This window comes from Erithacus rubecula (assembly GCF_903797595.1).
Source record: "Erithacus rubecula genome assembly, chromosome: 1".
NCBI classification, from domain to species: domain Eukaryota; kingdom Metazoa; phylum Chordata; class Aves; order Passeriformes; family Muscicapidae; genus Erithacus; species Erithacus rubecula.
This window is the reverse complement of record NC_136658.1, coordinates 20,576,268-20,592,759: the sequence shown is the minus strand read 5'-3', so window position 1 is coordinate 20,592,759 and position 16,492 is coordinate 20,576,268.

The window sequence follows — 16,492 nt, the reverse complement described above, 5'->3', positions numbered from 1 at the left end:
ACACATTGGTAGTCAAATCAAAGTTCATCAGCTAGTCATTTATGGGGCTCCCTTCTGCTGAGACCTGCCCCAGTGCAGCTGCTGTCACTCCTTGCCAAGCAAGTTTTCAAGCTACAGTACATCCAGGGTGCCTGTGATACAGGGCAAATGAGACAGCAGGACAGAGTAAATCTCATTACAATAACCAGCCTGAAATTTTCTGCCTACCACCACCCCAGTGATGGGCCATGTGCTGGCAGTAGGAGAGGGGGGAAGACAACCTGAGCACACCACTCACCCAGCTGTTCCCTGCCCTGCACTACCTCAGAAGGGCTCAAGAGCTGCAAAGCTTTTGCCCTTGGAAAACTCCTTCAGTAATTATTCATTTATTCAAGTCATAATGCCAAATCACACAGAATCATAGAATCACAGAAACAGAATCATAGAACGGTTTAGGTTGGGAGGAACCTAAAAAATAATTTGAAACCCCTGCCATGGGCAGGGACACCTTCCACTCAAACAGTTTGCTTCAAGTGCCATCCAGTCTCATCTTGAATGCTTCCATGAATGGGGCATTCACAACATCCCTGGGTAAACCTGTCCCAGTGCCTCAGCACCCCCACAGTAAAGGATTTCTTCTGAATATCTAATCCAAGCTACTCTTTTTCATTTAAAAGCCATTCCTCCTTGCCCTGTCACTACAAGCCCTTGTAAAAAGTCCCTTTCCAGTTCTCTTGTAGCCCCCTTTAGGTACTGGGAGGCTTTAAGTTCTCCCTGGAGCCTTTTTTCTCCCATGATTAATAGCTGCAGCACTCTATCTTCATAGGAGGGGTGCTCCTGCCCTCAGATCATCTCCATGGCTCTCCCCTGGCCTCACTCTAGCAGGCTCACATCATCCTTATGCTGGATGCATGTGGGGTTTCACCAGATCAGAGCAGAGGGGGATAATCACCTACCTCAACTTGCTGGCCACACTGCTTTGGATGCAGCCCTGGTTGCAGTTGGCCACTTAATCTTGTTCTTCCAAAGCCTTGCTGATTTATAAACCTGATCACAAAAGATATTATAAAGTTTCAGATTACAAGTTAATTCTATTCTCTCCATTCTCACAACACCCCAAAAAAAAGATTAGTTTTTTTTGCATCTCTGCCCCCACCCCCCACCCCTGCCCTTCAGCAACAAACACAAAATAAAGAAATAGTCAAATGTACCTTCAGTTTTGGAAGAAGACTGCTTCAGGGTATTAGCAAGGGATGCCCAAATTCAACTTTAAAATGCAAAGCAGAGTTAATATATCATATCCTCATGGTTGTTTTACACCACTGATTGGTCAAGTTTGTTAATCTGTGCAAGTACTGATTACAGTGGCCTAGGTTAATCAGCATATTTATTAAATATTAAATTTATTAAATTAATCATGTTCTTACTATGTTACAACAAATGTACTTGGATAATGAGGGCATTTCTAGTACTGTTCAGGGAAATAAAATTAATTCTCTGATCCTGCTTGTTCATGTGAATTTTGCATGTTATCTGTTTGAGCTCCACTCTCACAAGCAGCAAGAGGCAGCACATTAGAGTGTTGGATGTCATCTCATCAAACTCAGACTCACACTACTGTCTGTCCAAAACTGCAGGCAAAATAAACTTAGTTTGAGCCTCAGGTCACTTGTGTGGGGCAATCGATCCATACTGCTGGGGGACTGTTTCTTTAGATAAACTGGCTCTGCTGAAAATAGTTCCCTTGATATTTAGAACCAAACCAGCTGGCCCTCAGGGGTGGCAGCACTTCATACTCTGGGGCTTGTCGAAAAACAGTATTTGGGAAAATTCTTTAGTTGAAGGGGAGAAGAAATTTTTAAGGAATCCACAGTTTTTAACAAGGCATATCCAAGGAAATTCAAGATGTCAGATCTTCTTGTAGAAGGTGGGCTGTCCTTCATCTCCTAGAGGCTGTGTTTCCTCAAATGAAATACCCAGCCACTTCTATGGATGTTACCATCAGCCTCAAGAAGAGATCTCTGTCCAGCACCAGTGGAATCAATGGTGCTTTTGCTGTCCAGGCCAAGGGGTTTTCTTATGAGTGGCAGAAGAAGCTTTCTTGCAATACCATGAGCATTAGAGATTCCCTAAGGATCTGCCCCTCCAAAGACCAGGAGACTAGAGACTGAAGGATACAGAATGACTGTTTGGGTAGTCAGAATTAGAAGAGAAAATCAGTTCTAAAAAGAAGAAACAAACTCCACATTACTTGTCTAGAGGGAGCAAAACAAATCTAAGACAGCCACATGAATTCTGGTGACATAACCAGTTATAGAATTAACACAGTAATATAGTAGGCAAACAGCCTTACCTAATATTGTCTTGAGTGGAAGGTCTGGACATATTTAAGGCCAAAAAAGCCCAAACAATCTTTAATGAGGAAAGACATTATATTATTATTATTATTATTATTATTATTATTATTATTATTATTATTATTATTATTATTACTGTTTGTTGGGGTTTTTTTTCTTTTTTTTTTTTCTTTATTTTCCAGTTTCTAAGTCAGCCCCAAAATGAGTTCTAAAAGTTCCTCCTGGTTTGAGGTTGTCTGGTATGCATTTCCTTGAGTTTCACTGCTCTGTGTGCTGGTCTCTTGGTGGCATTTTTGAATAGTGAACTGGATGGCTCCAGCCTGCAACACCCTCTCAAAGTCAGTGCCTGCTTTTGTCTATAGTCACACACCCATCCCTCAGGTGACAAAGGTGAAACACCACCTCTCTCAAGATTTCACTGTCACTGTTTTCTCCCAGCAATCTCAGCAGGCACTGTCTCCTGAGCTGACTGTGGGTGAACCTTCTGAAGTAATTTCTACATTTGTTGTTCCCCTTCTGCACACTCTCTTGCACTCCTCCCCTGCTGGAGTGAGCCTCATGGTCTGCATGTATAACCTGCTGGAGGGAAGGCAGGTGGAGCTGCCAGGAGCCAGGAAATGATAGGGGGTTGAAGCAGGAGAGTAATATGATATGCTGAGGGAGCAGCAGCTTCTTTCTTATCAGCATTGCCAAATGTGGGGTAAACACTGTGGGCTGTGTGCCAGAGAAGATTTACACCACCCCAGCAGCTGCCTTGCCACCCTCACAGCTGCCTCCATCCAGCCCTCGTGAGGATCTGTAACCACGCAAGGTCCGCTCATTTCACACGAAACCCAGAGTTGCATCCTTTCACACATTCCTTCCAGAAGCCATGGAGAGAGGAGATGCAATCCACAGAAGAGAGACGGGGTGCAGGAGCCCCATTGTTGTGCAGTCACTGCAGGTGGTGACAGGCCCCAGCTGCCTTCTTGTATTGCCACTGGGAACACCAAGACTTTCCCAGCCTTCTTCTCCCAAGTGTTAGGGACACTCTTATGCTGAAGCCTTCAGGAGCAGACATTTCCTTGTTTGTTCTGCCCTTTTGCAGTACAGCAAGCAGCAGGCTGGCCACATGAGAGACAGGCTCACTCAGGAACAGAGGTTGTCAGTCCTGGTCCTGAGAGATCCAGGAAGTGTTGGGGTTTGGTGGAACTCACATAACCCACTGCAACTGTCAGGGCAAGGGAGCCATGACTCCAAAGGTTTTCAAGACTGCAGTCAGTATCCCTTGGCCACAGACAGTCAGAAATCAGAAACACAGCATGCTCTGGCAGTGTGGAACCTGTTGCCATCACCATCTGGGGACATTACTATTGATATAAACCAGGGACAAATGCCTGTTCCAAGTTCCTTGGAAACACATTGAGCATTACCTGTAGCAAAAGCCAGGAATACATGATCAGCTGAGAATCCTGAGACAGCTGGCTTTCAATTTAGAGCCTTGGTGACATTTCCCACTTAAAGTAAATTAGTACAGTTTGAACAAAGCTGTCTTCTTAAGATACTGACACCCCCTCATGCTGCTTTAACCTGTGAGATCCACCAAGACATTTGGCTGCTCCATCCAAGAGATCAGGGAACACCCACACACATGGAGGTGAACATACAGTCTGGTATCCAAAACAAGTTCCTGGAATGCCTCTGAGTTCCCTGAAAAAGAATGACTAACATAAATGCTTGTGCTCATTTAACAGCAACCCCTGTTAGAGACAAAGCTGAAAGACCCATGACTCAAATTCATACCAATGACACCAAGATTCATGATACTAATCAACTCATAAGCCCACTAAAATACTTGGTTTGATGTGTCAGTGTTTTGAAGTCTGTTGTTTAAATTCATGGGCAGTTCTCAACAGAGAAAATGGTAATTTTTTTTTCAGGTTGTAAAGTTAATGTAAACAGAGGTGTGTTCATAGATCCTCCTGGGAGACAGAGGAAGGGATGGCCAGGGTGGGGAAGGCATAATACCAACCAGCACATAAAATTCTTATTCTACCTTTACAAGTACATTTCAACCCTGACAACTCTAGACCACTATCCTCACTCAGCTCTGCTAGTATATTCCTGTGCTGCCTATCCGTGTAGTCTGCTGAGCACTGTCTGCATTAGTTTCTCATTTGCCCACTGTTAAGACTTCATTTTCCTTTTTTTCAATTGCTAAAAGTTTTCCTGCTTCTATACTTGCCATCTCATATCTCTCTCCTTCTGCCTTTTTTCCCAGCCTACTACTTCCTACAATGGCATAAATAGCTTGGAGATCACTTTGGTAACTGTCTCCAGCCTCAGGTGGCAAGAGATGCAGAAAAGTGCTTTTTTACTGAGGCTTCCATTTGTAACAGCAGTGGGTCCTGTTTAAATCAGGGAGCATTTGGGAGCTCTGAGTCTTCCACTTTTAAGAGGCAGGGCAATTAGAGACTTCCTGAAGAAAAGAGGATGTGTGTTACACTACCTCTACTCCATTATTCAGATTGCTAAATTAGGATGCATCGAGTATACAGACTAATGTCTTCTATGTTTGGTATTAGTATATAAAGAATAAGTCAATAATGGGCTAAATTTTAGGTGGTGTTGCTCCTCCTACAGGAAACGTGGAATCACCCCCTGAAGACACTACTATGATGATTCATAATCAGCTTTCCTGTAGCCTTTCTGAAGGCTGGCCTTAGGCTCAAGGTTACTGCTACAGACTTACTAAAAGAAACACTGGATAGCAAAGGTTTTCCTGCTCTCTTTTCTTGACATCAACCAGTGTTGCATATGGTAAGTGAAACCATGATTGCAAGCTTTTAATCATTCCTGGAATCCCTTTGCATTTCATCAGACCAGCATTTTATTAACCTACATGGAGACACACAATTAAGCTTATATTGGTTAAAGTACCCTAGAAACTCCTCTTCACTATTTCCACAATCACTGTCTGAATTATCAAGCCCAAGTTCAAATACTGTACTTCACACAATGGATATCCTTCCACAGGCACTTCAAAAACCTCTCTCTTTTTGCAGATATATACACATCTGCACCAACATTCATATTCGCTACTGCTATCTTGTTTTGTTACATGACTCACCACCTCTGCTGCTTTGGAAAATTTTTTTCTGAGTTCCATATTTGGTATATTAAAAGGTTTTGGGGAAAAAAAAAGACTAGGAAAAACATCAGGAAACAGCTGTACCCTTCAGGAAGAAGAGAGGAGATGGATCTGCAATTTGTTCAGCTGGTACACAATGCTCTGGGCTGGTCACTGTGGTCATCTTGTAGGTTTGTGGCTTTTTCCTGTTTGGCCAGCCCCTAGATGAGGGCATGATGCCTGTAATACATCTCCTCTTCAGACTTTGTTCTTGTAGCAGGTAAATGACCACCTTTGCAGTCCCAATACCAGTCCTCTCCTCCCTTACTTGACAAGGGTTTATCAGATCAAAGCCCATACCTTTGTGCCAAAGGACAAGTTTGGTGAGGGATGGATGCTGGTGTGCTCTGGATGCTGAAGAACTTAGTGCCTTGTGCCTTGAGACACAGCAAGGAACTGCCACTCAGGAAACCCCCAGGCCCATGGAGATCTAAATTCTCAGTCAAGCTGCATCTTTTATATTCAGCAAATAATTCAGGTGAGACATTTTGATTATGACTTCACTTAGCCTTTTGCTTACAGTACAGGAAATTTTCAGCCTCTACCTTGCTCTCTTGTCTATTTCTCATACCAGACATAGTACTTACAGAATATTTAAAACTGCACTGAAGGACACAGTATATTTATATTTTAAGTGCTAATGTATGATTAGAATGCTATTGGTTGTGAGGTGGTGGAATGAGATAACAGGCTGTGCCTGATGAAATGTTTTATCACTTCATGGATGCCAGTCATCACTTGGGAGTTCAGGAGTTTACTCAGTCCCCAGCACACCATGAAACTGACTGCAATAAGAATGTTTGAATAGTTAGCAGAAAAAGGATCTGCAATGATAAATTGGGTAAATTGATACAGGGTGTGTGGCCTTCTAGGCTGGGTAGTGAAGAGTAGGTCAGCTCCAGATAGCCCTAGTTAAAACAGCTCTGTTCTACTTCAGTGCATTTTCTCACAGTCTAGACACTCACCTTTCCCACTTTGGCCATTGTATGTTTGGAACTTGTGTATTTTGTCTCTTTTTGTATCTTGTTCCTATCCATGTATATCCCACTGGACATCAAGTCCCTGATCTCTATCAGTAATATTTGCACAGTAAGCAGCATTCATCTGTGTCTGAAGGCATTCTTGTCATTCTGAACAGCTCTGATATGTGTTGCAATCAGCTCTTAAACTTTTTGACATAAGACTTACTGAAGGTTTTAGTATCTCCAAAAGCAAAGCTATGCTGGACACTCAATCCATTTGGGACATATGAGAAGATAAAACTCTTTTCTCCAGGCAGAAGAATGAGTGTGAACACTGGTAAAGCTTGTGCCACTTCTTTGTCAACTCAGTTTCTCTCTGGCTTCTGCCTGGAAATTAGCTCAGAGCAACTCCATCAATATTTACTCCTGCTTCTGTTGAATTGAGAATACAGATTTTTTCAGTTCTCAAACTCCTCTGCTAGGCAGGCAGTGTATTACAGTGTCACAAGAGCTCCAAACATGGGCTTCTTTGTGACAGCTTTGTGCCCATCACTCCAACCGGTCCAGGTCTGCACAGTCCTCTGGGGTATTGGCCACTCCTCCCAGCTTTGTGTCATCAGTGAACTTGCTGAGGAGGACTTCACCCAAGTCATTGATGGAGAAGTTAAAAAATAGTAGGCCCAATATTTGGGGTCACCATGAGTGATCTCCAATTAGACCCTGTGTCACTGATTATGATGCTCTGGCATCTGCTGTTCATCCAATTCAATCCATCTCACTGTGCCCTCGTCAGTCCACACTCCCTGAGTTTGCCTATGAGGATGCTCTTAGAGAAAATGCCAAAAGCCTTGCTGAAGTCAGTGTGGACAATATCCACTGCTTCCCGCCCCATCCACCCAGGTGATTTCTGTCTTGTAGAACAACACCATCAGGTTGGTGAAGCATTACTTACATTTAGTGAACCCATGCTGACTACTCCTGATCTTCTCATCCATGTGAACAGAGATGTCTCCAGAGTGAGGCGCTCCATTACCTTGCCAGAGATCAAGGCACTGGTCAGCTGGTTCCTTGGCTTTGTGCACTTCAGTACAAGAATTCTGTCTATTTGCCAATTTCTCCTATTACTTTAGAAACACAGCTTATTGTAGGGTTTTTTTATTCAAACAGAATTCCATCAAACTCTGCTGGACAGAGTGACACAAGCAGTCTAATTCTTGGAGTGACTTATCCAGAAGATGCTTTTGTTTTGTTTTCAAAACATTAACTTTTTCTGCAGTTTTGCTAGAGAAAAGCCAAAATTGCATGCATACTCTTCCACTGGCAATTGTTTTGTCTGTAGATCAACTGAGGGCATCACTTGCCACTTGCTTAGCAAGTTTAATTGTAAATATATACATCCATCAATCACAACGTATTTTTCAGTAATCACTATATTCCCTGATATTTTAACCTTTGTATTTTCCTTGGCATTGCAGTTTGGCTTTCCCTGGCAGAGTGATAGTTAGGCCACTGTTTAGTTTAAATTTGGCTTGGCAAGTTTGCTATCCCCTCTTGCACAGAGCTGAGCACGTTTTCACACATTTCAACCACTGCCAAGTTGTGTGTTTGGGGCTTTGTTTACTGTTCATACAGAGACGATTTTTTTCTGAGACTACTGTTGAATTAATTTTTGCTTATCAGCTTATGTTACTGCCAGATATGACCAAAATATTGTTTTCTAAGTCACATCTTTTCTTTGAAAGAAAATATTTCTCTCATTTTCTTCTCTGCAGACCTTTACTGACTAAATTACTGTACTTGGCTGGTAAAAGATTTCTGAATTTGCATTTCTTGCTACCTACATGTGGTAAGAAGTGGCAAGACTGATATTTTGCCCACAGCTGTAACTGTGTGCTTGTGCATTTATTTTAACTTGCATATTCAGGTCTTCATTATGCAATTTGCTCACTTGTCTTTGTACTATCCTACAGAGCTTTAACTGGAAGCCTGATATTAACAGGCTTTGTGAAAAGTAGGGATTGGAAATGTTCAACTGGCTGACACTTTCCCTCACCTAATATTTTTGTAGGTCTTCATAGGATGATGCCCAGACAAAGTAAATTTGTCAACCTTGAAGCAGTCTGACATTCTATAAAGCAACATAATCCTAGAGATAAAAAGTTGATGAAGTGATCTCTGGGGAGACAGTTATCTTACTAAGATTTTCTTTGCCTCATAAACGAAGAAAACCTCAAAGCAAAGCAAACCCCATGAGCTGAAAGCCACAATGTGGTTTCAAAACAAATTCCCTATACCACAGGATCTAGGCAACCAACAAAGTCCCAAAGTCCCTTCTTATTTTTTCTACAAGTATAGGACAATATGTTGAAACAAAACTAACATCTAACACTAAAAATCTTAAAATTTTATTTAAATCTTAGATTGTGTGATCAACTCTGGTTTTACCTAGAAACTAGAAACTCTCTTCAAATTTCATTATTTCCAGTTGGACCAGCTCTTCTCTCCACGGACATACCTGTTCATGATTTTAATATTTTCCTCTTTTTTGTTAAATTTTGTCACTATGAAAAGATTCGTGTAGCTTTCGATAACAGAACTGGAAACAGTTCAAAGGACTCATCTGAGAGAAGTCAGTCACACATTATAATTTTCATTAAAAAATAAAGACAGAGGACAAAGAGGAGCTCAAGAATGAAGCACACAATGACTTCAAATAGGGCAGAATCTCTTGTTAGAAAGAACAGTATGATGAGAAATTATTTCCTATTTGAAAGAGAAATCTGTCTTAGAAATCTGTGAAAAGGAAATCTATAACAAAAAAATCATACTTAAAAACCATCATTTTCAGAGGTTACTTCCGAAGAAACTGATGATGAGTACCTCTGTGTGAACAAGCTGAAGAAGAATACTATCTCAGAACAGGTATGACTGTGTTACTAGTATGAAGCTGCTTTCCTGCAAGGCTAGAAGGAATATCAGCTATATAATTCACAGTTCAGACCTATTTTCTAAATGTTGCTTTTGTCTAATTCTCTATCACCTCTGACTTCCGATGCTTTCCTGTGATCACTTTCAGCCAGACTCAGCACAGTAAACATCAGAAAGACATCTCAATGCATATCAAATATCTGTCCTTATTCTACTATTTATGACAAAATTTTAATGTAACTCCCTATGAATTACTTCAACAATGTCTGAGAGACAACAGTTCTGGGCTACAAATAACAGGTGTGGTCTCATTTCAGCCCTACAGGAAATGCCATAAATGGGACAAAAATATGGTGAGATTGTATCATGTAGAGTCAAACAGAACTGCTTCATTTACAGCAAGTGACAGACTTTCTTAGAATCCTGCACCAAGGTTCTGAACAGTTACGTATCAGTTACTGTGAATTTCACAGACCAGATCTGCATGGCGTCACTCAAATGTCTGCAGGATTTCAAGGCTAGTCTTTTATTTGTTCTAAATTCAGGAAAGCAAACCCCAGTGCATTTCTTTCACATTTTGCAAAATCACCTAAAAAAAAGTCTAGATACCTAATACCTCTTATTCATCGAATAACAGTGACATCAAGCATTAAAAAAGAAGGGTAAGATAACCATGAAGTGTCATCTAGACAAAGGATCATTCTGCTTAGAACATCTTAATAAACACTCAGATGCCACCTTCAATAGAGACACCAACAGTGTCCCTGTCCTCCAGGAGGTTCCTTTACAAGAAACAGAACCAGTATTTCAGCATCTCTGGCTTGAACTGGCCAGTAAATTCTAAAGGGGAAGGAAGGACAACATCATAAACACATAGACATCATAGTTTCTCAGGTTTGTCTCACAGGGCAACTAGATTAAATAAGTCCCAAATTAAACACATCTCAAACAAATACAACAAAGATTTTAGGAAACACCTATATAGGTGACTTTTTGGGAACACATCTTGAGACAAGTGTCTCAGGTAAAATAAGAAATTGAATCTTCAAATTTCACAATGCTCATTTGAGAGTCATGTTCAATTAGTGGTTTTGGTATTTTTATTTCACAAATAATTCTGTGACAGAATAAAGTCCCACAGAAATAGTGTATTTCTCTCTAACACTCAGTAGATGAGCTCTTGGGTAGATGATGCAGCTTCCTGAAGATGGCTTGGAAGAGGAACAATTAGGGCTGAAAGGACAAAGAATCATCTACCCAGAACCAAGCATGCTGAGACTGAGACTTTTTTTTCTGTCCATCAGCTTAGTGCTCCTCTTAGTGCTCTTCCTCAGACTGTTTACCTCCTGTCCTCTCACCAATGGATGCAGACAACTACCAGCCATTGTCTCTATTAATTTCCTTTGTAAAAAATGTCACTTGGCCCACCCAAAAAGTCCTTCCTTCCCCAGTTTGTAGGTTATGATTTCTAAAAGTTCTAGAGTTGCTGTTCACTCCTCTTAGGATACCCCCAGCTATTTACAGCTTCAAGACACAATGACAGTTAAGGCTGAACATGGTCAAGTGAAGAACAATTAATTCCTGCATCTTTTATGCATATCCCAATCTACTATGCCTCAGAATAGGGAACCTACAGAAAATATAATCTTTGTCTGAAATTCAACTTTCTGAATCTTCATTTTCAGTGACTTGCTTAGTCCACTTCTAGCTGCTTCAGCTCACCCTCGTAATTTTTCATTAAACTGGGGAGCTTGAAATCTTGTAGTATCTTTGTTGAAAACATTCCTTTCCAATGAGAAGACAAAGGTGACTTATAATTTCTAGACATTCTACCAGGTAATCTAAAAATTACCTGCAGTAGAGGAAAAACCCAAACTAAACATAATACAGCCACTGAAAAATGGGGGAAAAAAAATCCCTACTGTCTTTGCATTGTGTATGACACTACTATGGCAATTTTCTCTAGTGCTCCATCAGTGGATGTCTGTTTCCCTGACAGCCTGTTGAACACCAACAATGTCCATGGATCAAGAAGCTATCAGCTGCCTGCTGGCATCTCCTGGGGTGAAGATGACCCAGGGCAGGGAGCATAACAGAAGCAGAGATCCTAGACTGCACAGTGCAAATCTTTTCTGCAAATTAAGCTCTTCTCATTGTGTAAACCCTGGATTCAGAGAGTTTAAACTTTAAACTGAGCAACTGGCAGAGCAGAACCAACAGCATCCAGGCCCTGTTAAATTGAGCACCAGTGGCTGTAGTTGCCAGCCCTAACCTGTCCCACTGCCTCACATTTCCAATTTGCTTGTTTTAGGCTTCCAGATGCACCCACTTCCAGTTGGGTGTGGAATGGGGATGTGGACAGATTTAAGGCCCTGCAAGGATGGCCCAAAGTGCCTCTGAAGCGAGCAGTTAGTTTATTGTGGTGAAAGGGAGAGAGCAGGGAGGAGGGAATCAGTGCAGGGACATGGAACAGCTGGGAGAAGGAAGCAAGGAGACACAGAAGGGGAGTAACAAGTTTGCCACCCGCATGATGCCACTCCTGTCAGCTCACTAAGGTGGCTGAAGGTAAAGCACACTTGTCTACTGCAAAACACGTTTGGCTTCCTCGCCACACTTCCTTGTGCTCCCAGCAGAGGACAGCCCTGGCTGCTCCTGCTTCCCCTTCAACCCCCAGCAGGTGCACAGGGGAAATCCCAGAGCATGGTCCATGCTGTCCACCCCACTGATACAGCTGTCCCAGTGCTGATCCTGGGCAGCTCTGTGGTGGCTCAAGCAGATTGGTGAAGCTGCTCCAGAACCTGGGACACTCTCCAGAGCTGCTCATTTCCCACTGCAGCCTGAGCCAGTTCAGCAGCTTCTCCTGCCTCACCTCCCAGTTCTGCATTGGGACACTGGGGTGCCTCTGTCAGCAGCATCGTGCTACTGACGCCGCTTGTGACATCCTCATTATCTGTGGGTGGGTAACCACTTCCCAGAACTCCAAGACCTTCAGTGAACCCGAGCAGTCCCAGCACTGGGCAGACACCGTGACTGATTCTACAGCACTGCTGCTGTTGTTTTGGATGGAAGTAAACATCAAAATGCAAATCAAGGCTAGCTGGTTAAATGGGTCACTTCACCACAAAACAAAAGGAATCTGTTTGCAAAAGAAACTACTGCTACAGACCAAGAAGGCATTCAGAAAGCAGATGTGATTTGTGGATAAGAACTTTTCTTAATCAAAGCAATTTTATGAGGGCTGGAGAAATGACTTGAGAAAAGTCACTGGGACAGAATCACCCAGAAAAGCAGTTTGTTTAAATTAGGGAATTAGCAGTGGGTAAAGGGAGCACTGTCCACTGCAGGGCTGAGATGCAGGAAGGATTTGGAAAAGGCTGTGGAACCAGTTCTTCAGCATCTGCTGTCTAAATCACCAGCATGCAGGAAGGCTCTGGCAGAGTTGAGACACCATGTAATATTTGCATCCACTCTCCACTGCCAGTCCAGCACACTCCTGCTGTCACCCAGCCAGTGCTCCAAACCCCCCAACTCAGTGATCAACTGGTGGATTGAATCAACAGCAAAATCAATTAGTGCAAACACTTCAGGTGGCCACCTTATAAGGTGCTCTTATATGTTTATCACAGGCCAACCCTCTGAAAATGAGAAAGGTTCTCAGGGAATTCACATGGAAACCATTTAATGTAAAAAGGTATTAATTGTCATAGTCACTTAGCCAACAGTGTCAGCTCTTTAGAGAAATTTCCCCAAAAAATCAAATCACCTAAAGATGCAAGCTGTACTTGGCCTCAGAGGATGAAAAGAAGTTCAAAATTCACTGTAGTGCTGACTCTGTAGCTCAGTCCAAGAGTACAAATACTGATGGCACATGGTGGTTGGACACTTTTGGGACGGGCTCTCATCACACTTGCCTGACACGGAGCCAAGGACAGTCAATCCTTACACATCCAATGCAACTCCCCACAGCTGAGCTTCCAGGGGCAGGGAGATATAAAATATATAATATTCTGAAACAATTTAATGTAAGAGAGACTTTAAAAGAGGCATATGAAAGACATGAGAAAGGTGGGGAAAACATTGTTAAAAAATCCCTAACATTTTTGAAAAAGGATTCTGATTAACAATTCTCATTAAACACAACATCCTAGCTTTCTTCGAGATTTCCAATCTTCACCTCAGGAAACCTAAAGCAAAAGAGATGTTTGGATCCCCTACAAAACTCAGCCATTTTCTTTAGCCCTGTCTGCACACAGAAAGCATGGAGCAGAGACATCTGACACTTATGGCTGAATAAATAACACACTGTCCCTGTGGCTATTTTTGCAAGGGGTAAATTTAGAAGGAAGGAAGAGACAAAGGATATATGATTACTTTCAGGTTTTTTTCAGTGTTCATTGGTTTGTACAAAGGCTTGGCATGTATCAGCAGGCAGACAAGTGCTTGTTTAGTGTTAATTTTAACAGCATATGGCTGTTATTGCCATTATCCAGACACTTATGCAATCTTCCAGTTATGGAGGATCCACTCTTCCACTGCCATACATCTGAACCATCCCCTGAACAAAGGGTTCATCTGGCACGCTGTAGTCCTGAAAGCCATAGTTTAAAAACACAGGGCAATATTCTACAGCAATAGGAAAGTAAAAAGAAGCATGGAAACTTTTGATCCTTTCCTATTTGAAACCAGTTTGTAAAGTTCTACTGGACAAACTCTAGCTATTCCTGAGGAAATGAGAAAAAAAGAAGCAACTTCAAGATATTATCAAGATGCTATGTGGAGACACACAATCCCCTCAAGCAAGAAATAGGGGTGGATAGTCATTCAGATGTAATGATAAGATGCTGACATTTCAGAATTTTGCTTTGAATAACAGGTGCTGGCTGAGTACACACAATGCTAGAAAGTGGGAAAGAGCTTTTCAGAAGTCACTACCTTGAATCACAGAACAACATTGCAAGAGACTGACTGCAGCCTGGTACATAACTTGGTGCCAGCCCTACATGGCAAAAATCAGAACAAAACAAAATAAAACAAAACCCAACCAAAATCCAAATACCTTTAAAAAAAAAAACCAACAAAACCAAACCAAACCAAAACAAAAGAACAAAACAAAAAACCAAAAAAACTTCAGAGTATTTTAGATGAGGAGGAAGGAGGCATTCATTATCACCATAGCAAAAAGACAGCAACAGACCTGCTTTGAGGAAAGGATCATCAGGCCAGCATGATAGACAAGGAAAACGAGATCAAGACACATAGTTTCTGGCATGACAAGATTTAGAAGGACCTCTTGAGGCATCCCAGACTCTCCTGCCACTTGCACCCAAAATATATCATTACTTTTGTATGTGGCAAACTGTCCTCTTTACACAACAAACCAGTATTTTTTGTCTGCTCTATACTGCTTTCTATTTCCTTACTATTTTATTAAAGCAAGAAAATGGGATTGACTATTCTGTTTTCAGTCATCTCTAATACCAGCAGGAGATGTTCTTACAAACACAGTAATAAACCCTCTTTGAACTGCTGAACTGCTGGGGAGAATGGGAAAAACATCCATGTGAAGAAAAAAAAATAAGACACTGCTACCTAGACTAAAAACTTTGTTGATCTGTGAAGCTTTTTGCTAGTTCTGCTTTCTCACAGATTTCAGAGAGTCAGCAGAAAAACAAATCTAAGCTCTGAGGAAGAAACAACATCATACAGTGGCATGTCTGAAATGCAACTTGCTGAGCTCAGATTTGGGGGACAGAACCTTTAGGAGCTACTCATAACCACAAAAGGATGATTCACCCACAAGTCACCACTGTGACTGAGCTGTGAGTGGTGCAGGAGCAGCAGCTGGCCTTTCCTATCCTGGCTACACAATACCACATGGGGAGCTCATGCTGGAGTCCTGGGAGCTTGCCAAGAGTCCTCAATTCTTATGCTATTTCAGATTCCTCCTCTTGTTTCTCCTTTTCCTTTGATATCCCTTTTATTCACTTTCACCAGCCCATACAACAGTGTTAGAGGTGTGAGCCATTTTCCCTGTGCACACAGACACACAATAGCCCCCTTTTTCACCTATTTTCAGCTGACTGTATCTGCCCCATCCCTACCTTCAGCACTGAACCAGTATCAACAAACACATTCCATGGTCAGACCACAAAAGACTGAGAAATACAAATACAGCCTTTTATCCATCCTCCTGAGTTGAAGCAATTCTGCTTTTTGGAGCAAGGGTGCCTGCATTTGCACACATGTGTGACCAAAAAATACACACATGCCTCAAGTTCCTCTTGAATGCAGCCTCTGAACAAGGCATGAGGCTCTGTTGTGTTAAGGGCCCATGTCACACACTCTGCATCTCTTGTTATTTGTTAGTTAGTGTGCTTAATCATCTCTTTTACAGAATTACTCCATCCTCAGTATTTCCTCTGTTGTTCTGTTCTCCCATGCCATTTATTGAACCCTAGCCAAGAACTCTTCTTGCTCCCTTTTGCTCACCTAGAGCAAAACCCCCAGTTAGAAAGCAAGATAGCGATACACAGATCCACCACTTCAAACAGAGAGGGCCAGCCCTCCTTCTGGGAGGAATGTGCCTCTCACCAAGGTCCACTTTGATGAAGAAATCTTTAAACGGGGGTAAAACAGAAAATACCCCCCAGCAAATCTGAAAGGCAACTCTCATTTTACTTGAAATGGTCCAAATCAAGGATCAATTAAAGCTTCTTCATTTCTGGGCAGAGAAAACAAGAAATATTTGTCTCAGGCATAGACACAAGCAGGCAATCTTAGTTTTGCTGGTATTTAAAATGATGAAGAAAGAACTGACAGCACCTCCAACATCCTCTTTTCTCCCTACAACAATTATTTTGGAAGCAAAAGAGCCAGCATTTGAAAACTGAGATTTACACTTCAGAAAAATAACTGTCCCATACAAGAGGAAAGAGTGAGGGCACAGGATTTCCACTGCTCAGATTAGAATCACACAATACAATTATTCTGCTAGCTCCTGAAAAAAAAGAGGACAAGACCCCCATAAACTGTACTAGATAAAATCAGCAGCAGTGTTTCCTCTGAAACTGCAGAATAGCAACTTCAGTCCTTTTGAC